This window comes from Arctopsyche grandis, chromosome 4 (assembly GCF_051622035.1).
Source record: "Arctopsyche grandis isolate Sample6627 chromosome 4, ASM5162203v2, whole genome shotgun sequence".
Lineage (NCBI taxonomy): Eukaryota > Metazoa > Arthropoda > Insecta > Trichoptera > Hydropsychidae > Arctopsyche > Arctopsyche grandis.
This window is the reverse complement of record NC_135358.1, coordinates 7,407,483-7,430,989: the sequence shown is the minus strand read 5'-3', so window position 1 is coordinate 7,430,989 and position 23,507 is coordinate 7,407,483. Positions and strand designations below refer to the sequence as shown.

At 38.5% G+C, this 23,507-nt stretch overlaps 1 protein-coding gene across 2 annotated transcripts in view; it reads right to left on the bottom strand.

Moving 5' to 3' along the window:
- Nucleotides 1–23,507, bottom strand: part of LOC143911227 (CUGBP Elav-like family member 2) — a 605,340-nt gene that overhangs the window by 332,591 nt on the left and 249,242 nt on the right. For both annotated transcript variants that reach the window (XM_077430030.1, XM_077430026.1), the window contains one exon: nt 20,569–20,637. The gene's annotated coding sequence lies outside the window, so the exon portion shown is untranslated. The remainder of the gene's footprint in view (nt 1–20,568; nt 20,638–23,507) is intronic.

Here is a 23,507-nt window from a genome sequence, read left to right as displayed (position 1 = left end):
TGCCACTTTCAATTATAACGGCCCAATTATCCAAGTATTATTCACGTAAATAATTATCTTATTATTAACAATTAACCAAACGGCACTATCAATTAGCGTATTGAAGTATTATTACTGATATTTTTCAATCATTAATAAAATCACTTAGTTTCATTCATATTTTAACTGACTACTTCACGGTCTCGTTCCTGTTCCCGTTCCCGTTCTCGCTTCCTATACCATTTGTCAGAAAAACGCAGGCAGCGAATACATTTGAAATTATTGCGGTTCAATGACACTCATTCCCGTTTCTGTTCCCGTTTTTGGGCGATTTTTTTTTCACAGTAATGTTCCCGGACATGCATAAAACAAATCCTGAAAGTTCCATCGTAATCAGTTCACTGGTTTAAGAGCCTATTCGAAACACACAGACAGACATTAAATTTTATATATATATATATATATATAGATTGCATTTATTCCGAACAAAAATATTTATTTTCAATTATAGTTGAGATTCTAAATAAACCGTATAAATAAAAAAAATCTCATTTTAGAATAAAACATGTCTTTGTGTGATTAAATTAAAAATAAATAAATAAAACACATGTAAAAGTATTCGAAGAATCGCTCAGTTTAATTAATTCAATCACAGAAATACACAGACATATCGAGTAATCTATTGAATTTGCCGACATGTTCCAAATGCAACGTGCATGTGCAGTTTTGTTACATAAAAAAATGGTGCACAGCGTCGGGTCGACTAGAGTTGGCTGTCGATACGCCGCCGGATATATGTATTTTTGAAAGCATCTTTTTTTATTTACTTGCCATTTTGTTTACCAAATGGCTATCGGATTTCTGTTAGCGAATATGCAGAATCGCAGAGATGGTCTTGTTCGGTACGAACATGATATTTATCAATACAATATTGAAGCTCAGTTCCTATAATTTCGTATATGATCTTTTGTATTGTGTTTACTAAAGGATTGGCTCTTTGTGAAATTTTCATGTTGCATATTGCCATATTCGCTTGCCAAATTTAAGAAAGCTGTGCGTGGAATTCGTACGAATTACGAACCTACGACTAGACATGCATTGCACTTTAAACAAGTTTCGCAGACAAACAAATGTTTATTGATATTTATTGCAGCGTAAAACACAAGCGAGACAATCAATAAATCAAACCATAGAATAAAAAAGTAAAAAATACATTATATTTTGTAATCAGAACTACTCCTATTCCTAAGGCTACGTATAAACGTTTATTTATACCAGCCCAGCTCCAGCCGGCAAGTGCTTGTAAACATCAATAAGAGAAATATTCTTTCGTACATTTTATATGGACACATTCATATGTTCCGCAATGTGTATGTGGCGCATTCTTAATAGCAGCATCCGACAAGGTCTACTCATACAATGTTATTTTATAATTATTTTATTTCAATCGAACATGTACACTTAAATGTAATGTAATATTTAAATCATAATATGTAATGATCCCGGCTTAAATTAATGCAATTAAATATATTACTTAAAATCTTGGGTCGCGTAAGGATGATATTATGTGACCTACATATTTAAGTACATTAATTTAAGCCGGGATCATATTTATTATTGAAATCTTTATCATCATTGTATTTATTCACGTATACATATTATGTATATTAAGTTCATATAAGTATATTCCACTAAGATTTTAAATAGCACTTCTAGACCATTCTATTGATTTTTTTTTTCTATAAATAACTATTTTATGGCTTGAACTTTAGTAGGTACTATTAATAAGGCCAATTACAAACATTGATCATAAAACATAACAATCATCATAGAGAAACCTATGGACAATTTTTTTCAGTATTTTTAGTATTAACAAATTATCACATTTGTAAATTCAAATTTTGTGAGAATAGGACAGGATTGCCAATTTGTTGGAACCGTTTCCAATGAAATCAGATAAGTTTACAAACTGCAAAAGAAAACGATTGACCTTGGAGTCATATATCCAAGGTATGGACAGCAACAATGCCAGGGATAGAACAATCGAAATCGAAAGAATTACATGCTAACCTCTAATCTATATATATATATATATATTTTTATTTTTACATAGATATATACCAGGAAGCTGACAGGAAGACCCTAATGCACCTTCCTGGACAATTAATTATCAACAATGCAGCATTTATTATTACATAAATCACTGTATTTCCAAAAGCTGAAGAACACGAAATAGCAATTAATTAATTGATCACAGAATCAATCCATTGAAATATCTATGGATTTAGATTTTGTACATAATTTTTACAAATTATATGTACACACAATAAATACAGAAGATTTGTGAAAACAGGAAAGATGACTTTTTTGAATGAATGAATTTTGAGGAACCGTTTCAACAATGATTAGATAAAATTGGCAAACTCTGATAATAAACGATCGATTTGGAGTCATAAATACCCCCAAATCTAACCAGCAGTATGGCGGATCGAACCCACTGATCACTTGGTGCTAAACATACACGCTACCATTAAGCCATATTGCTGGCTATATGTATATGTATATATATACATATATTTTAATTTCTACAAACGATTCCAAACTAAAGTGAGATTTTCTGCGTTTAAAATATGTACATAGAACGTAAAAGCTATAAATTTTCCATTGTAAAATTGCAAATTGCATTTAAATATCCAGCCGAAAAATATACATCATATCAGGGCGTAGTTATTCGAACAAATCCGCACCATTAAATAGATTTATGTCGGCAATATTGAAATTAAAAAAATATATGTAGGTACATATATAAAGGTACACACTATGTGGTTGTATAGGTGGCAATTCAGTTCATTCGTTGGCGATTAATCAAATTTTATAACTGGGCCGAGTGCGATAGTGTGGTTAAAATGTGCTTTCGCCGCGAACGAACCAGTTAATGGTATTAATCTGCGGAAACAACAAGAACAACCTCGATGTAGAAGAGTGGGGGATGGGAAAACCACCGTGATTTATGGGAGGCAGACGACCGGCGTATCTCATCACATTTGCTGAAAACTCTCCAAACAATGTCATAAAAACGTGCATCCAAACCCCGCTGAGTGCATTAAAAAGTCTCCATTGTTCGATTTTTCCTCATATATACTGTATCTGGAAACGTATTATACGAATTGTTGCAATTCAATGCAACCGACGACATTTTCGTTTTAAATTTTCCATACAACTATTGAAACCAATAAAAAAAGAACGCGAAAATTGTTATTATCACAATACTGATTTTGTTCAGTCTCGATAGTGATTGTCATCTGCAGCTGTGACTTTTTTTGATGTCGTTACGATTTTTTCGAGTCTTGTTTCCCAAATGAAATTTCCCCGAAGAGTCGCTCTCTAGTTTTTCCGAACGTTGGCCAAAATCGATTCTGTTTTTTTACGATTCCTTTTATCATTTAACGCGGCGATCGTCAGTTAACTTCAAAATTTTGCATCAATTGCTTTATATATTTTTATATTATATATGCAGTTTTTCGAATAAATACGAATTTAATTTGATGCGTGAATACGTGCGCGAATTTTCTGCATCATTTCGCAAATACATACCATTCGCATGTATCGTACATTTGGTGAGGGGTGATATGAAGGTCACCTGAGGGTAGAAAGGTCAGGTTGAACGCACTAAATCGATTGGTTTTATCATACGGTCAAATAACAATCTTATGTGAAATAAAATCATAGAAATCGTAACATTATACTTAAATCAACCCACGAAATATATTTTATTAAGATTTTTTTTAAGAATGAAAGATTCTGTATGAAAACTGAAGTCGTTGACGAGACCTAAAATAGTAGATAATATGGCACTTATTAATGCTGAGCTGGATATGTTATTTCCGTAGATCAATTATCTAGAGAATCTAAATCACTCTGTTATCATTGGAGATAAAAAGAGTTGTTAATCTTCGGCATATAATAAAAAGAAAGAGTGGGAAATGGTTTGTAAATATCATTAATATATAAGTTAAAAACAAGGGTCCAAGATTAGAGCCTTGCGGAGCACTATTATAAGGTTGGATATTTAACAGAAGAGCAATGACCATATTTTACAAATTAATATTGATCTGTCAAGTAGTCAGTTAAAAGACAAATTAAAATATTAGAAAATCCAAAATTAAGTAATTTTATTAATGATTATAAAATACGTATGTACTTATTATATGTACATATGTTTGGATGCAAATTGGCGTCACCTGTATATTACAGTGAGATAATTCAATACGCTAATTGATAGTGTTGGTCGGTTAATTGTTAATGGTAAGATCATTATTCACGTGAATTTCACAAGAATAATTGGGCTGTTATAATTGAAAGTGGCATACATTTATTTTTACATACCTCCTTTGCATTTCACCCGGTTTTCGTGTTAGTGGTAATTTTTATATCTCTTATCTCTTATCCGATCGTTTTCATACTTTGCCATATTGCTCATTTTGGTCATCAATATACGTTAATGTATCGTCTGCCATTACGTTGGAGATAAAATATCGTATACAATGCGTATCAAATATCCACAATTTCGGGTACGGTGACGTCTATGACGGTGACGGCAAGCTACTATAATCTATCTTCAACCTTTTCGCCGTGATATGGCCATATCAGATTTTAATTGTTTAAATGCCTATAATTCACTCTATATTTTATAAAATTTGCTCTATAGGTTCTCGTTATCTCTAATATTTAAATATTTATAGTTTTAACTCTCATATGTATGTATATATAAATTTCAAATTTGGCGTCTAGCTTTATGTAATGTAATACACGATATATATTGATTTTTGGCCAAATATGTCAGATCTGACATTTCACTGCTAAAAGTATATCTCTTCAGTGAGTTTTATCTGCGAGATAATTATTCAATAAGAAGTTATGTTGTATCTAATTGTTAATATGATTTACAATAAGCTTATATACATTTAGTTTTTTACAATAAGCTTATTCTTCATTTTGAGAAATATCTCGCAAAACATTAAATATACATAATGTTTAACGATATTTAAAAACACTGGTGGCTCGTAATGAAGTCAAACAGAAATATAGTGTTTTTAGAACTGAAAATTGGACTTTCGCCATTTTGAAATACAACGGCTCATATACATATGTATGTACGACTTATGTATACCACTTATGTATGTCAGTCAACTTTTCTTCATTTTGAGAAATATTTCGCAAAACAGTAAATATAATGTTTTGCGCTTAACAATATTTTAAAAATCTGGTGGCCTGTAATACGTTTATTATGCTATTTAGAAATTCTAAACATATCGAATTAAATGAAGTGATAACAATTTGTATATTAAGTCAAACAGAAAAAGTGTTTTTGGAATTTAAAATTGGACTTCCGCCACTTTAAAATGTCGATTATACTCAATAATGCTATATTAAGTCAATTTCCATTTTAAAAAAATCAATGACAGTTTCTTTCGAAATAATGGCCAAACTAGTGGATAGTTAAAAAGTAGTCATCCTCCTATCGTCTAACTACTTTTCCTTAGAAATGAAAATTCCAGAGAGAAATTCTTAATTAGGATATAACAAAATAATACAAGAAAAAATATATACTTAAATCAAAAGCAATTAAATATTACAACACGGAATTTCATATACATAACTAGAACTATGGTTATATGTGTGTGCATCGGAATGGTTATTATGTCGATATAAATACATAGATACATATGTATTTAAATACATATGTATATATGAAATGTCATTTCTTAAATATATATATTTTGAATTAACATTGAATATAAGATTGAAGTAAAAACCTTTTAAAATCATTATATGTAAACATATGCAACATCGAAGTCCGTGTATTGTATCGAGCATGCTATGCATTACCGTGTTCTGTATTATATCTATGTACATGTATGTACATACATATAATACTTACCTCCGTAAGTAATGTCCAAATAATGCTTATAAATGCTTCCTTATACAGTTTTAAAATAGTTTGCTTCCTTATACAGGAGAACATACCAAATTTTGTTTACATATGTACATACTTTCATCTATGAATTTCTTCCAAAAAAACCACCCCTATCACTCTATAAAGAATCTACTACAAGCCGTGGATCAGCCTGTATAAGACGACGCATATGTTGGGTTAGATCCGAAGCAACAAAGCCCTATTTGCATTTAGTGTAATGAAATTTTGGGTTGGAATCCGCTATAATCAGGGGTGGGCGGGTATCCTTCGGGGGCTCGCGCCCGCCTGTTGCTGCCGTTCGATCAATCATCTACAAGACATCCCGGGGGCTGCCCTAGAACCACCCCAATCTCCTCCCACCCCTACCCTCATTCCTTGTGAGGGATTGGGGGTAGTCTCAGAAATGCCCCCGTTCGTTTGGCGTTTAATAAAGCCCCGAGATGCAGTGCGTACATCCTACGATTAGATTTTTAAGAAGGGGCCCAGGCCAAATTCCTGTACTCGCACACTGAGTGGCTCTCTTCTATATGAGAAATAGCTCGATCGGGACGCAAAATAACGCCGAAATCCCGGATTTATCGCAGACGACACGAAGACCGGATATGATTGATGGCTACGAGCTCGAAAAATCAACTGTTCATTGTTGGGAGGTTGGATTTCCGGTTGACGTACTGGTTTGGTTTGTAATTTTGATTGCATGTTTTAAACACAGATCTTCATTTTAATACTGTGTATAAGTATACAAAAACTGTTCAAGGACTCTACTAAGAATTTTGAAGGCAAAAACAGGGAATTCATCGTTATATTAAATTATATATTAATATTAGGGAACATTTTAAACGGAAAATTTCGGAATTTGAAGAGAGCTTAAGATTGAAAAATACGAGGGATATAATGGGAAATTTGTAAAAGATAATAAAAGGAATGTTGAAAATATTTTTCATGTGCGAAAATCAAAAAAATTTATCATTATTTAAGCACCACTTCAATAGCTTAATATTTTCATTCTTATAATATAAAGAAACGTTTATATATTAAAACTATTGAAGAGTATTCAAAGGTAAGTGGAGTCAGGTCGAGGTACAAGAAAACACGCAGGCAGGTTCCAGTTCTTTATTGCTGCTCGTCCGGTGGAGGTCAGGATCCGAATGCCACCGATCGAGAGCGTACCGTTCTTATATCATAGAGCGCTCAGCGCATACACGTTTATGACACGTCAACAAGTACAGTCATTGGTCAAGGAGTCGGGTGTAGCCATTGGCCACAACGCCCGACTCCACCATTGGTCGGCGTCACCATGACGTCACCGGTCCACGGGGCGTCTCCCTATGCAACGCTACACAACCCCCCTCTTAAGAGAGATCGTCCCGATCGACCCACCAATTTACACCTTAATTTACACATTAATTTACACATTAATTTACACATTAATTTACAATTACAAAACAGCTACATACAATTACAGTCAATATTCGACGGCCTTATACCTTGCGAGTCTATCCAGGTGCACCACCATTAATCGGTTTGAGCCGTCGAATTCCCTGCGTATCCTATATACTACGTCACTAAGTTTAGTCACTATGGTGTACGGTCCTTCCCACAACGATTGCAGCTTTGGTGAAAGCCCTGGAGTCTTGGCAGGGTTGTACAGCCATACTCGGTCACCTGTTTCGTACGCCGGTTCGGTTCTGCGGACGTCGTATCGCGTCTTCATACGGCTATTCTGCATCCGGAGGTGGGCTCTGGCGAACCGATGTACCTTGGCCATGCCTTCGGTCAACTTCGTGGTATATCGGTGTGGATCTTGAGGTTCGCTGTCTGGTGGAGGGCCCCCATATAGTAGGTCCGCCGGCATGCGCAGTTCTCGTCCGTACATCATGGCTGCTGGTGATGCTCCTGTCGCATCGTGTTGGGCCGCTCTATATGCCATGAGGAAGTGCGGAACCAGCGTGTCCCAGTCGTCCTGCTCGTCGTTGACGAACTTCGTCAAGTGCGCCCGCATGGTTCGATTGAGTCGCTCGACCATTCCATCGGACTGAGGTCGGTATGGTGTTGTTCTCGTTTTGTGTACGCCCAGCCGGTCCAGTGCCTGACGGAACAACTTCGACTCGAAGTTTCGTCCCTGGTCAGAGTGCAGCTCGTTCGGGACGCCTAGCCGCGTGAACACTTGTTCTACCAGGGCGTCTGCTACGGTCTCTGCCTCCTGGTTCGGTAGTGGAATCGCTTCCGGCCACTTCGTGAAGTAGTCCATGGCCACCAGTATGTATCGGTTTCCTCGTTCGGTGGCCGGGAGTGGACCCAGAATGTCGACTGCCATTCGTTGTAGTGGCGTCCCCGAAAGGTACGGTTGAAGTGCCCCGCGATTCCTTCGGTGTGGTCCGTTGTGGGCCCCGCACTGTGCGCATCGTTCGCACCACTGGGTGACGTCGATTCGACACGTCGGCCAGTAATATTTTTGGCGCACGTTTCGGTACGTTTTATTGATACCGAAGTGGCCCCCCGTGGGCGCGTTGTGCATCTCCCACATGATTTCGGGTATCTTCTCAGTCGGCACCACCAGCTGCTTTGTGTGACGTGTTCCCGCAGTGTTCTCCCATCTCCGGTACAGCTTACCGCCTTCCACCTCCAATGCGTCCCATTGGGTCCACAGTATTTTCAGTTCCTGCTCCTCAGCAGATACTGTTTCCCACGGTGGTCTCGTTCCGGCGTTCTTCCACTCGACGATTTTGTCGATCGTCGAGTTTGTCATCTCGTTGGGCAAGATCCCTACGAGGGCTACTCGTGCTTCCGGTTCTGCGGGTTCTACTGGTTCCGTTCGGGCCGAGTCGTTTTCTTGATCGGTTGTCTCTGCGCGTGAGCATTTGGGACACTCTTCCGTACACGGCCTTCGCGATAGTGCGTCCGCGTTCCCGTGCTTTATCCCCGGTCGATGAATGATGGTCACGTTGTACTGGCCCAGAATTTCCAGCCACCTCGCCAACTGGCCCTCCGGTCTTTTGAAGTTCTTCAGCCACGTTAACGCTGAGTGGTCGGTTCGTAACGTGAACTTCGAGCCCGATAGGTAGTGGTGGAAGTGTTGAATGGCTTTAATTGCCGCCAATAGTTCTTTTCGGGTCACGCAATAGTTTTGTTCGGGTTTGTTCATTGTCCGGCTGAAATACCCGATCACTTTCTCCACCCCCCCTTGAACTTGAGACAAAACTGCACCGATGCTATGTTGACTGGCGTCGGTGTCCAACACATATCGCTCTCCCGGCTGGGGATACGACATAATTGGCGTGGTAGTCAGCGCTTCTTTCAACTTTTCGAACGCTTGTTCGCACGTCGGTGTCCACTTGAACTCGCGCCCTTTTTCCGTTAGCTGATGGAGTGGTTTCGCGATCTCGGCGAAATTGCGCACAAATTTTCGGTAGTACGTGGCCAGTCCCAGGAAGCTGCGCATTTGGGTTTGTGTTTTCGGAGTCGTCCAGTCCCGCACGGTTTGGACTTTCTTCGGATCTGTCGAAATTCCTTCGGCTGACACTCGGTGTCCCAGAAATTCGACCTCGCGGCAGCACAATCGACACTTGTCTGCATTCAATTTAAGGCCGGCTGCCTGTATCCGTTCGAACACATTGTTTAAATGCACCAAGTGTTCGTCGTAAGTTTTGCTGTGCACGATAATGTCGTCTAGATACACGAGGACATTGCTTATGTCACCGACCACTTTTGTCATTAACCGTACAAACGTCGCTGGCGCGTTACACAACCCGAATGGCATCACTTTGAACTGAAACAGACCGAACTCTGTTACGAACGCTGTCTTCTCGCGGTCTTCCGGGGCGACCGGTACCTGCCAGAATCCGCTCTGCAGATCCAGTGTGCTGAAATAGCTCGCTCCGTTCAACTGGTCGAAAGTGTCGTCGATCCTCGGGATGGGGTGTGAATCTATTTTGGTGACGGTGTTCAGTTTCCGGTAGTCCACGCACATCCTTAGCGACCCGTCCTTTTTGGCGACCGGAACTACCGGTGACGCCCACGGCCCGTGCCCCGGTTCTATCGCGCCCTGCTTCAGTAAGTCGTCGATCATAGCGCGTACTTCCTCTTTCCGTGCTAGCGGTATCCTTCTCGGCGGCTGTTTCATCGGCTTCGCGTCTCCCACGTCGATGGTGTGGACCGCCTTGGTGGTCCTTCCTTGGTCCTTCTCGTCCCGGGCGAACGCTTTCCGATTTTCCCGAATCATGGTCTCGAGGCGCCGTTTCTCTTCTGGCATAATATCGGCCCTCTCGAGTAACGCCGTGATCTTCGGGTGGGGTACTTCCCCGCGGATGCTCTTGACAGCAGGAGCATTTTTCTTGCCTTTCTCGCGTTGCACGCCCCTGATGATACACTTCTCCTCTCCGCCCAACTCGAACGTAGCTCGGACATGTCTCAGTGCGTCCAGTCCCAACAATATGGGATCCTGGATATCCGCCACCGCTACGTTCCACGGAAACTTTTCGCCCTGCAGATTAAGGGTCACCCGTATCCATCGGTGGATCTTGATGGTTTGGCCCGCCGCTTGCCGCGCTCTGCTGTAATGGCCCTTCACGACGGTGTAATCTTTAGGAGAGATCTTCGCGAACAGTTCCGGGTTGATCACCGTGATGCACGCCCCGGTGTCCCCCACCATTCGACACGGCACGCCTCCGATCTCTCCTTTCACGACAAACGAGCCGGCCGTGCCGCTGCCGTCCAGTTTGTTCACTCCGGGTGTTTTGCGTGCACCGGTGATCGGTCTGACCCGTAACAGGCCGATCACTGCTCGTTTCCCGAAGCCGCCTCCTCCTCGTCGTCTTCATCCTCGTCGTTCGTTGGCTCCAGCTTCCGGACCCTCTTCTTGCGGCACAACCGGCTAATGTGTCCCGTTTGTCCGCAGTTCCAACACGTTGGAGTGGTAGTGGCTGGTCGCGCTGTCTGGTCCGATGACACCCATCGTGGGGGTCGCACGGCCGGTCGAGATGGTCTGAACGCTCCCGCGTCGGGACGTACTGTTCTCGACGTTGGTTGTGCCGACCGTTGTTCCTTCGCTTCGAAGATGACGGCTTGTCGTGTTGCGTCGGCTCTGGTTATCACGTCCGCTGTAGTCGGGGTGATCCGGAGCGCGCCAAGTTTGGCCCGTAGACTGGGGTACGTGAAGGAGTTCGCCGCTATGCACACGGTCATGCGTTCGACTGCTTCGGCGTTCGTGTGGACGCCCTCCAGCATGTCTTCGCAGAGGGCTCGTATCGCGTCTACGTGGTCCGCGGCTGGTTCTTCCGCACTCCATCTTCTCTGTTCCGCTGCCGCATGGCATGCAATCGGTGTGCCCTGTCTTCTGAAACGTTGTGCCAGCTCTTCCGTCAATTCGTCGTAGCTCAGCGTCGATGGCAGCTGACTGGCGAAAATGGCGGCCGCACCTCGGAGTTGGCAGCACAGTCGGTCCTCCAGGTTCGTCGTCTCCTTGTTCAGCCGTGCAGCAAACTCGAAGTGGTTGAGGAAGTCCTTCCACCGTTCAGTACCGTCGAACGTGGTGTATTCGTACCGGTGGGAATGTTGCCGCACCCCGTACGTGTCTCGCTGTGTGGTCCGCCTGTCCTCGTAACATACCTCTGATCTCCTCGGTGGTTCTGGATGTACGTCGGCTTTCGGCTGCGTTGGTGTCGCAGACTTCTCCCAGGACTGCAAAAACGTGGCGAAGGTGTTTTGCAGGGACTGGACCTGCTCTTGGCAGCTCGCCATTCCCTGGCTTAGCTCCTTGTAGCTCGGTTCCGGTGTCCTTGGCACCCGGCTCCTCGACACCCGGCTCCTCTGCTCCTCCCGTCTCCGTCCTCCGTTGCTCGGCTCCCCAGGGCTTTGTTCTCGATTCGGCTCCATTTCTTCCGGCAGCGATGAAGACCCCGAATCCGCACCTTTGTGGCTCCTTGTCTCAACCATGTAGATCCCACTTCTGACACCAGTGAAGAGTATTCAAAGGTAAGTGGAGTCAGGTCGAGGTACAAGAAAACACGCAGGCAGGTTCCAGTTCTTTATTGCTGCTCGTCCGGTGGAGGTCAGGATCCGAATGCCACCGATCGAGAGCGTACCGTTCTTATATCATAGAGCGCTCAGCGCATACACGTTTATGACACGTCAACAAGTACAGTCATTGGTCAAGGAGTCGGGTGTAGCCATTGGCCACAACGCCCGACTCCACCATTGGTCGGCGTCACCATGACGTCACCGGTCCACGGGGCGTCTCCCTATGCAACGCTACACTATATTCATTCTTCACATGAGACTGTACTAATATTGCTTACACTTGGAAAAATGTGGTTTCAGCACAAGCATTCCTCATCATTCAAATTGTGTCACTAGTAAATTGATCAATATAAACAGAAATGATTATTTTTGTGGGACGCCTTTGTACACATGCCTCACAGATGCAAGAGAGGGGGAAAATTCAGTACGCTGCGGTCATCGGTCAGTGTTAGAATGATATCTAATTAGGAATGACGGCTCTACTCCATTCATTATTTTTTATTTTATATTATTTGAATTTTAAGACCCAATAAAATACTTTTATTGCTAATTGCAATAGTTTCCCACGCAGATTTTTCATTATTTTAACTTAAAACACACATTTTTAACTGGACGCTTGGCGTCCAGCACAGTAGCTAGCTTTTTTTTTAGCACATGTAGGTTTGTAAGTGGTAAAATTATTTCTCCCGCTGTGAATATTATTCAGTGAATTTTTATATAAAAATTTACATGTATCAAAAATGATGGAAAATAGACAATGGTCAAAAGAAAATATAATTTAATAAAAATTGACATGAGATGCATTATACATATACATTTGGTGAAAATTTTACAAAAATCAAATTCAAGCTATTTTATTTTTTTATATTGTTGCGTAGGGGTGGGTTCCGGATCCAAATGAACAGCCAAAGTCGCTTCACAGCATTTATACAGTGGTTCAAGAGGTCCACACGGATCCACTGCTCACTCCATAATCATCTCATCTACCGTTTGCACCTCCTTATAAAGGACTAGTTGCACACCACAGCTTCCCCGATCCATTTATGAATCTATTGTTCTGTGAGAGCTCCAGCGTATCCTTTGTTTGGGCACTTACTGAGTTCCGTTAGCCTAATCCGGGGTCTCTATTTTTCACCTAGGAATACACTCAGACAGTGGATACTCTCTCTCTCATTTTTCTACGTTACAATATTTAATAATAAAAAAATAAATATTTCACTCGTTCAGTTTAAATATCGTTGAAGCACTCATTACGAGGATACAATTCAAAAATAATGAGAGGGTTTAAAAATTCAATTACTTTTATGATCGTTAGCAGAATTATTCGAGTATCGGAGTATTCGATGGGGGACTTCGACAGCTCGCGTTCTCCCTATTTTTTTTCAATATAAAATACATTCACAAGTGAGAATGACCCGGGGTATGCACAACGTATACATATAAGTATAATACGTAAAAAAAATGCAAAGTGGATTAAGAGAATGAGAGGGAGAGTATAAAACCACTTATCAGATTATTTCGGATTCGAATTTTAAAATCTCTTCGGCGATTCATTCGATTATATTATTTGAACGACACAATCTCGGATATCCATTATGCCGGAAGGAATGAAACGATTCCAGAATCATTACAGCCAATTGTATTTAGGCGTGTATAGTAAAACTGACGATCGATTCTTTTTTAATACGACAAAGTGGTCGAAATTGCTCACGCGAACGCCAACCGAAATAATGGGCATTTGTCATTACAATAACCGCGACGTTTTGTATGTATACAATTTTTTTTGTGTGTGTATTATTGATTCACGTATAAAACGAAAGTAGAAAATGAAGGCTTATATGGAAACGTTTAATATAAAAAATGGAACGGCAAGTAGTTACGTATGCAGACATACTATTAAGTCATGCAACTGTATGCATATCGATCGCATTGGATGCAACGTGACGCTCGTTCGTTCCGCCAATAAAACTGTCGCATTGTCCATCAGTTTGAGGCCATTTAAATTATTCACCCCTTCATCTCGCACCCCCGAATAAATCACGACAGCTCTCGAATTAAACGAATGTGCGCTTTTTGGCGTTGGGGCGTTTGTAGGCTGGAAAAAGACTGCAGATTTTAAAACGAACGAACGACGGGAGAGGCCAATTGCGATAACGGTGCTGCGGAATCGTCCAAATTAGAAATGAAAGGAACGAAGGGAAGGAAAGGCATTAATTGCACGTGGCGTGCTATATATCTATCTGGTGCACTTTGGAATTATGCTGCATCCGACGAGGAGAAAAATAAATGAGAAGTAAGTGGTGAAAGTCTTATTGGAGTTTTTATTACGCATTACACTCGATCTTGTTTGAACAGATGTATGCAATTGTTGTATGCTTATATTGCATGCAGTAAACTTCAAAGCACAGAGTCAAGAATATAAGGTGCATGTTGAATAAACTTTGATTGGTTATTTCAGACTATATGATATGACCAAACTGAAATGAATACATAAATATCACTGAACAACAAAACTTTTACTGTTACTGTAAATCTTTTACTTACCGGAACGGAGAATAATCAGATTTTACTCAGTTTGACCAACTAAATTTGAATATGACAATGATTCTTGGTGGTTTCTTCTCTTTTATGAGGTAAGATTGTTTAAAAATGCTCAATTTTCACAGATTTTTGGTTAGGTAAAAAAATATTTAAGAAAAAAGTACATTTTTGACTATTAAAATTGGCTAGATAATTAATTACAGGATTTTTTAAACCTATAAAAATCACATTATATACTCTTTTAACACAGGAATACTAGATTTTGAGTTAAAAGCCACATAAGCCAAAGATCTGTAAAAATTGTGAATTTTTTTAAATGATTTTATCTCATAAACGAAAAGAAAACAATAAAAATCAATGTTATATTCGAATTTAAGGGGTCAAATTTAGTAAAGATTGAATTGTCTCTGCTACGTTGAATAGTCTCTGCGGAAATACAAAAATTCATATTCGATTGGTTTGATGTTTATTTTTAAAGATTTTTAAACCAAACCAGACCTTGGATATATTTGATTCAAGGTCGATCGTCTGCTAAAAGAGTTTGCCGATATATCTTATTCATTGTTGAAACGCTCCCAACAAAATGGCAACTCGCAAATTTGAGCTTATTGCATCTCGTATTTGTTGATTATTATAAAAATATGCTACCCTGTTACATTCGCAAAAAATGCTGGATTTCCAGAAAAAAAAACCAGCAAGAGTTTGAATGAAAATGGTTAGAATTTTGTTTTGAGAAAAAGACATAAAGACTATTTAGGATATAGTTCAGAAAGGGTTTCCCAAAGGAAATGGATAGAGAAATAGGATAGGATATGTACGTAGAATAAGGAGAAATGAAAAGACGACCTTTAGTTGTTTGTTTAAAATAATATTATCATTTTGTTACTTTATATTTTCTTAAGAAGAATGTAGATCAGAAAAAGTATCAATTTCAAATCATGGCAGATAATAAACACATTTGTAAAGTGTATTCATATTGAGTATGCATTTTTTTGATTTCGAAATGCTTTTTATTATTAATAAATTATGTTCACAATAAATACATTATTTATATATTTTAATAGCTGCTGATTTATCGATCATTTTCTATTTTACAATTTTATTCTTTTGTAAGTAATTATAGTATTATCTTATTTTAATGTTAATGAAAAGCACAATAGCAAAATTAACCTAAAAAACCTATTTAAAATTCTCATAATACATTTTATACACAACATTAACTAAGGATTCTATACAATCCACGATTGTATTTCGATAATCTGTGTTTATAGATGAAGGATATAAACATCTCGTTGTAATCACCGAGACTCTTAACAGGTGTATTAGTATGGTTATTAGTGATTCTGTCGTACAATCTACTGGTGAGTTTGTTAGTATCGGAATATTATGTTTTTGTGACTATCGGAATATTATTTCTGTTCTGTCATTTTTTCAGGTTAGTATACAAAGATGTGTTTTGAATTATTTTAGGAATTTGTTTTATATTATTTGGAGATATCGGATATGCATGCACGCTTGCACGCTTACAAAAGGCAACTTTTAAATCATACGACAGCCAATTCGACAACTGGTCACAAATTTGTCACGGCAAAAGCTTTTATCGTCGACATTTATAAATCGAAGTAGTAAAACGTGTCCTGAGGGCAACTTAATAAAGCATTCAGTTCCGCACAAGATGCTCTCTCGCAGTCCATTAAATGCGCATACGCTCATGCTCACATAATAGTGTAGAATGATGAGGTTTCCGCCCCGGGGCGCCGTCGATATCTACCACAACTACCACCACATACCCCATTCTATTATCGCAATATAAATTTACACAGTTCGCTGCAACCAGAGTCAAAAAATCGCGTCTCGATCCGTTTACGTCCATATTTATGGCGGCGAACGGTCTGGACGTAATGCTATATGGCGGTCAATACAGAGGTAATTCCACGGTCTGCGACCACGCCACCCCAATTAGGTCGGTAATTGCATCAGAGAACCACCCCCTAGGACCGGTCTCGACCCGTGATACCTTTTTCGCCAGAACTAGTTCAATTAGTCAGCGAGTCACGCCGATATGCCTTGTTCGACGCGGTGTAAACGCACCCTGATGTCGTTTATGCAAATCGATGCACTGCACTGGATTAGTTTGCGAATAGTGATTGCACGCGATGCAAAACTATCAAAGAGTTTTTTCAAAATCACGATTTTGTTTAAATTAGAATTGTATACATATACAAATCTTGTTCGGAGCATATTAGAGTCATATGGGGTTTCAACGAAATGAAATTCTCTCTTGATAGAAAGAGTTAAAAAAAAGTTTCTTCCATACCTTTACAAGAGAAAGTATGAATATAACCCGTATTTATTTCACACAGTTTTTTTATAAGGTATTAAAAGCCTTTGACTCCCTATATTCTAAAAGGATCATTGCCATTTCCAAATACTTCTTTGGAGTTTTAAAGTAAAGTATTGACAACCTTTTGACTTTATTGGAGCTTAAATTTTGTGCACATGAATGTGGTACAGCTTTAGGTCATCGCCGACATTTCCAACCTATTGTTGCGAGAAAGTTTGCTTTTGGTAACTTGTCTCTTGTACAAGCTGTCCGATTCCTTAACATGATAGTTAAGCATTTGGGCTTGTTTGATTGTCGTATTGATGAACTGGTCAGTTTCATGAGTCTATTATTCAAATAGATTCAACTATTTGAATGAGATGAATGAGTTGTTGTTTTTTGTAAGACTTTTTTTATAAGTTTTTTTGTTTTTTTTTTATGTTTTTTTTAGTATGACGTATTTTCATGTCACAGCGGTCAATAATTTATTATAATTCTTTGTCAATTTTGAATGTATCTATATATATAGATATATAAAAATCAATGTCTGTCACGTATGCGTTCCTATACCATTCAACCGATTGCGATGAAACTTACAAGAGTTATTGTGTGCATGTACATGACGGTTTCTGTAAAAAAAATCTCATTGCAACGCAATAATTTCAAATGTTTTGGCGTCTCCACCTGCTTTGTTAGGGTAAAATAAACAAACAATTGAATAATTTAAAATGTGTTCGCTAACTGCGTTTTTCCGATAAATTAACATTACTGTACTAACGGGAACGGGAACGGAAACAGGAATGGGAACAGGAACGGGAATGGGAACGGGAATTGCATGCGTTATTGTGGCATTGCAACGCATGCTAGGCTGAACTATCTGAACCGGGTTCAGCTAGTTTATTATAATAATAACTAAAAAAATATATTATGTAATGGCCAGTACAAATTAGGATACAACGCGCACGGGCAAACATGGATGAGCAAGGCGCTCACAGATGAACACGGACGCACAAATCATTCATCTTGTTTGGAAAGTGATGTTCATCTGCAAGTGCTTTGAGTGATTTTACGTGACTAGTTATAGCTATGAATTTTGACACTTTGGAATGCAACCTATTCGGAGATGTCTTAAATTATCTATAAAGCACTAAATTCTTGAATTCTTCAGATATTAATGTATCTTACTCGTGATGACGTGTCTTACTAGTGAATTCCAATGCACTAAAAGAAGTATGGAACGCTGTATGCTCGGCATAAAGAGAAGAGATAGAAAACGGAATACACGGGTGAGAAGTAATAGAGATAGTAAAGAGATTGAAATTGCAAATGGGTAATTTACGTAGAAGTGCTTGAATTATACCTGAGAGAATTTAAAAGAGTGCATAAAAAGCCAGGGAGAAGATGCGAAAATGAAATAAGAAAAAATTGAGGGATGATATGGATGATAGTTGTCTAAAACAGAGACGAATAGAAGCGTGTTGGAGAGAACTTCACCTAGCATTGGATGGCGAATGTTTGCATGTTCTCTAGACTGATTTAAGAAACTGTTTTTTAACGATCAAAGAAACAAGGTTTATATTGAAAAATATTTCATTACATTATTTTAACGTGCAAAGCACTAATGTTTCAAGTATATGTATAATAAGTATATAGGTGGTATTAGTAAGCGATGAAATTTCCTCGATTCCTGTCATGTCACATTGCGTTACTCTCGCTGAACGTACACAGTTTACTCGACTAGAGTTTGTCGTGTCTCGTCACATCATGTCGCGCTTGTATATACGTAGTCCAGCCATATCTATGTATTGAGATTTCTAAATCAAATATGGTCTATATAGTATATATGGGTCTACCTCACGGGCCGGAATGTGAAATTACCGAAAACGCAAATATCGGAAGGCAAAGATCGAAAATCGGAAGATCTAAAGTCGAAAGATAAAAAAAAGGTGCATGGTAAACGGTACAGCTATGTTATCAGATGAACTTAAAATTTGTAACCCAATAATTCACCCAATGAAAGTACATCGAGCCTATTATTAGTACAATGAATATAAAATGAGTCTACGTGACGAGACAGAATGTTAAACGACAGAAAACGCAAATATCGGAAGGCCAAGATCGAAAATTGAAAGATCTTAAGTCGAAAGATCAAAAAAAAAGGTGCATGGTAAACGGTACATACTCACGTACATACTCACTTAATTTGCGCGAGCAGGATACAACAGGAACAAGAGGAACATCGGAAGGCAAAAATTGTAACCCAATAATTCACCCAATGAAAGTACATCGAGCCTATTATTAGTACAATGAATATAAAATGGGTCTACGTGACGAGACATAATGTTAAACGACAGAAAACGCAAATATCGGAAGGCAAAGATCGAAAATTGAAAGATCTCAAGTCGAAAGATAAAAAAAATGGTGCATGGTAAACGGTACATACTCACTTAATTTGCGCGAGCAGGATACAACAGGAACAAGAGGAACATGCTTTTCCTCCCGTATTCTGCGCGCGCACATTAATACGGGAGGAAAAGCCTGTTCCTCTTGTTCCTATTGTATCCTGCTCGCGCAAATCAAGTGAGTATGTACTGTTTACCATGCACCATTTTTTTTTGATCTTTCGACTTAAGATCTTTCGATTTTCGATCTCTGCCTTCCGATATTTGCGTTTTCTGTCGTTTAACATACTGCCTCGTCACGAAGACCGATACTTTATACATACATATGTATTTTTGTATTATAAATATATGAAATACAGTCGTTTGCTTAATGGATTATTATATTTTTTATATTTGTACGTTTGCGTCACACGTATTCTCAGAGCAATCGCTTACGTACATATGAAAATACATACATACTTGATCAAAATATGAAATTATAATATGTACATATATATATATATATATATATATATATATATATATATATATATATATATATATATATATATATATATATATATGTGATGGATACATACATATGTATACTATATTATATATTTAAATAAAACAAGTACATATGTATATTATAAAATTTAGACAGTCCTTTTACGATCCATTTTAAAAGGCTAACACAGAACTCATTCGAAAGCTCAGACTCAAAGGACGGCAAAGCCGTCGTCGGGGATGAAAATTCAACGTTGATAATTTGTGCGACGACTAGAGGGACGGGGTAGATTTGGGGAGGATGATTTCTCAAAGGGAAAACTTCACGACGCGCAAAAGTTTCGAACAAATCGCGATGTGTGGGTCCGGACGGACCTCCGAAGACGGAATATCTCCGCCTTGAAGTGAGTATTCACCCCCGGCTCATCCCTTAAAAGTTGCTGATGTGAGTTGTGAAAGAAAAGATGGTTGGGAAAAGGGCGTGAACGGAGAATGCATGCATATTACTTTTCCGATAATTCAAAGCCCCGACGTTTGATTTACTGCGTTCGCCAATTTGCGCGTTCCCCTCCCTCCCGGGAGGGGTGAAAATAGCGAGAGGGATGGAAGTGGTCCTTCGGAATAATATCCACACATCGCAAATATGAAATTGGGATCAAACGATATTATACTGTGGTAAGAAAAAATTGCTTTTAAATAATTCAATATGTTTACTTTTGAGATGAATTTCAGTCTTGAGAAGTTTAGCGCGGTGAGAATGAGATATTTTCGACTATTTTTATAATAAAACTCAATTTCGCTGTTGTGAAAAATAAGAAAAAAGTCAAGTTTGCCAAACTCACCCATCCATCAGGTAGCTGCGGTCGCTGTCGAAATTCTCCTGGGTGTAGCCCCTACTTGAACAGACCTGTCTGAAAAGAAACAAAGCACGTAAAACTATCATGAAATATCTCACGATTCCAGATAAACGTATATATGTTTATAAAAGCTCGCAAAAATCAACAAAAAATTCAATTCGCCTTATCGAAATTCTATAATTCATACTTACATATATAAATATAAACATAAACAGTGCTATATTATATCGGTTTTCAAGGTTTTCTGGAAATCTTTTGTTCAAATTTTCAAGTTCCAGAAACTCATTAAATGTATTAATAAAAAATCAAGCAATGTGTATTTGGATTATTTGCAGAAAAACATGGTCAAAAAATCAAATGGTATGCTTTTGGGTCGTAATGATAGATACGTACATACATGATTTTATGATAAATTGGACCCGGTGAAAAGTCTATCGAACATCGTATGTAAGAAAAATCCTATTTCCAGGGATATTTATTATATATGTATATATTAGTACCTTCACGTAAGCAGCAGTACGAAAACTATTTTTTAGTACATTATATAAAAACACATTCATATTTTCTTGTGATCAAAACAGCAGTAACCGACACGATCTCTTCATATTATAAAGTAGTACACGTCACCGAAACGTATCAAGCAGAATCGGTTTGCTTGATACGTTTCGATAAGTGCTGACATGTGTATATGAATACTTTTGGAAACGTCATATTGTGACAATATTGACTCAAAATTCAATATGCACTCTGTATTGTATATGTGAGCCGAATTTGCCTTGCACTCGTCCAAAACAAGTATGAACGCGCTGAAATTGAGTGGTGCTGTATAGTGTGATTAGAAATAGTATTTTCCGTGCAGTGCTGTGCCAAGCTGTTAATAATATGCATAAACGGATCTTTAGACGATATTTATGTATGTTGAAAAGGCGTTGTTGTGGAAATTGGATGACACTACTATACATACATAAATTTGTACATATGTAAGTTGTACCAAAAGAAATGATTTTTCCGAAAATTTTCAAATACATTCGCTTATTTGCCTGAAGGCTATGAATTTATTTTTCAAGTATGACGATTTCTTTTGTATTGTTATTTTTTTAAAACGGTTCATTTATTATGTAATGTATCCAACCATATGTGAAAAAGGCTGAAAGCTCGTATTTCCTTAGGCAATACATCGGTTGAACCGTTTCCGGTAGTCGATTAGCATTAACCGGTTTTTATCCGGAACCCCTGACAAATCGCGCTGTCAGTGTATCCGCTTTTTATTTGTTTTGCGTTTGTTTTTAATTTTTTTTTCATAAGAGTCGAATAGATCGCTGGGCGGCAAATATGCAAATCATAGTCGTAAATAAGTCTGGCCGGTTTAAAGTGGGCTAAAATATATTACTGTGGAAAATATACAGTGCTGGAGATTTGGGCAAAAATTGGAACCTGGTAAATTAGTACGAAGCGACTTTTAAGACCTTTTCATATTAATTTTTCAACAGTCGGAAAGGGAAAATTCGGCGAAAATTTACGACGCCGCCTCGTTATGGAAATTGTATTCCGAAAACGTTCTGCGCTTGATTAATTACAATCGAAACATATAAATTATTCAAATATCGTATTTATTTGTAAATACCACAGAAAATTTCAATTTAGATTAGCTTAAGAATTCTCTGAATGTTTTTCTATGCTCTTATGTATGTATCGGTGTTTTTGAATACCCGGGCTATTTCAATATCCGGCTATAGAGCTCTGTGTCGTTCCTTTAATTCCCAGGACTTGAACATTCTTTCTCTAGTACAAGATGAATGCAAAATATTTGTAATAAATTTTTTATCGATTAATCATGCACACTCGCTTAAAAGATAACTCCAAAGCGACGAGTGCACTAAATAGACTAATAACAGAACAAAATGGAATAAAACATATATGTCATTAATAATTCTTACAATAAATATAAATATATTGACGGTGAATTTGTTAAAAACAGCCAAGTTAACAGTTAAAAATTAACTTAAGTCTAGTTGGTCGCGACCCTCGTAGCCGAGGAAGCGGTGCAGCGAATGAAAAGATATATGAAAAATGTCAATGGCACCATCCAGTGAGTTTAAAAAACGGAGACCTTAAGGAATGGGAGAATTAGAATATGCCGCGGTTCTTGCTTGAGGAATATGAAATAGGGGACGATGGCGGGTCCAGATAAAACTTTCCGGAGCATAAAGGCCAATATTCGCCAGAATAGACTGGCATGAGACAAAACCTTGAAATGTAGAAAAAAAGAACTTGATTAGGGTAACACTTTTCATGTGTTCAAGAAAAGTGTGGCCGACCATATCGATAAAAAAGGAAATAAATATGGGAAAGTCCCATACTGTTCCTTATAAAGAAGACGGAGAAAGCGTTTTTGGATAAGCTGAAGCTTAATATACTGACTTTTGGCAGAAGGACTCCGGATCATAAATGCGTTTTCCATGATACTTCCTACCAGAGCATTCTACGACAGCCTCAAAACAACAAGATTATAGAAATTCTGGGAATTGCAAAAAAACAAACCCTGCTATCCTTGAAGCTTAACAACACACATAATCAATGTGATCGGAGAACCTGAGGTCACTCTGAAAAACAACCCCCAAGATCAATAGTAGTTTCAACCCAGTTCAATTCAGAGTTAACAGCAAGATTAGGAAATAATACTCGGAATATAAGTGTTTCTGGAGACATTAAAAATCCGGGTATTAAACTGTGGGATGAAGAATTCTTATAGAATGTTAAGAGGGCTGGACTTCAGCGCCTTGTCCATACAATCGTAGTAGACTTCTCCCATCCTCAATTATGGCACTAGAGAAATTATATTTTAATATGCTATTTATATCCACCATAGGCATCTTTCTATTTTTTTGATTAATCAAAAAATCAAATAAATCAAAAATCAATTA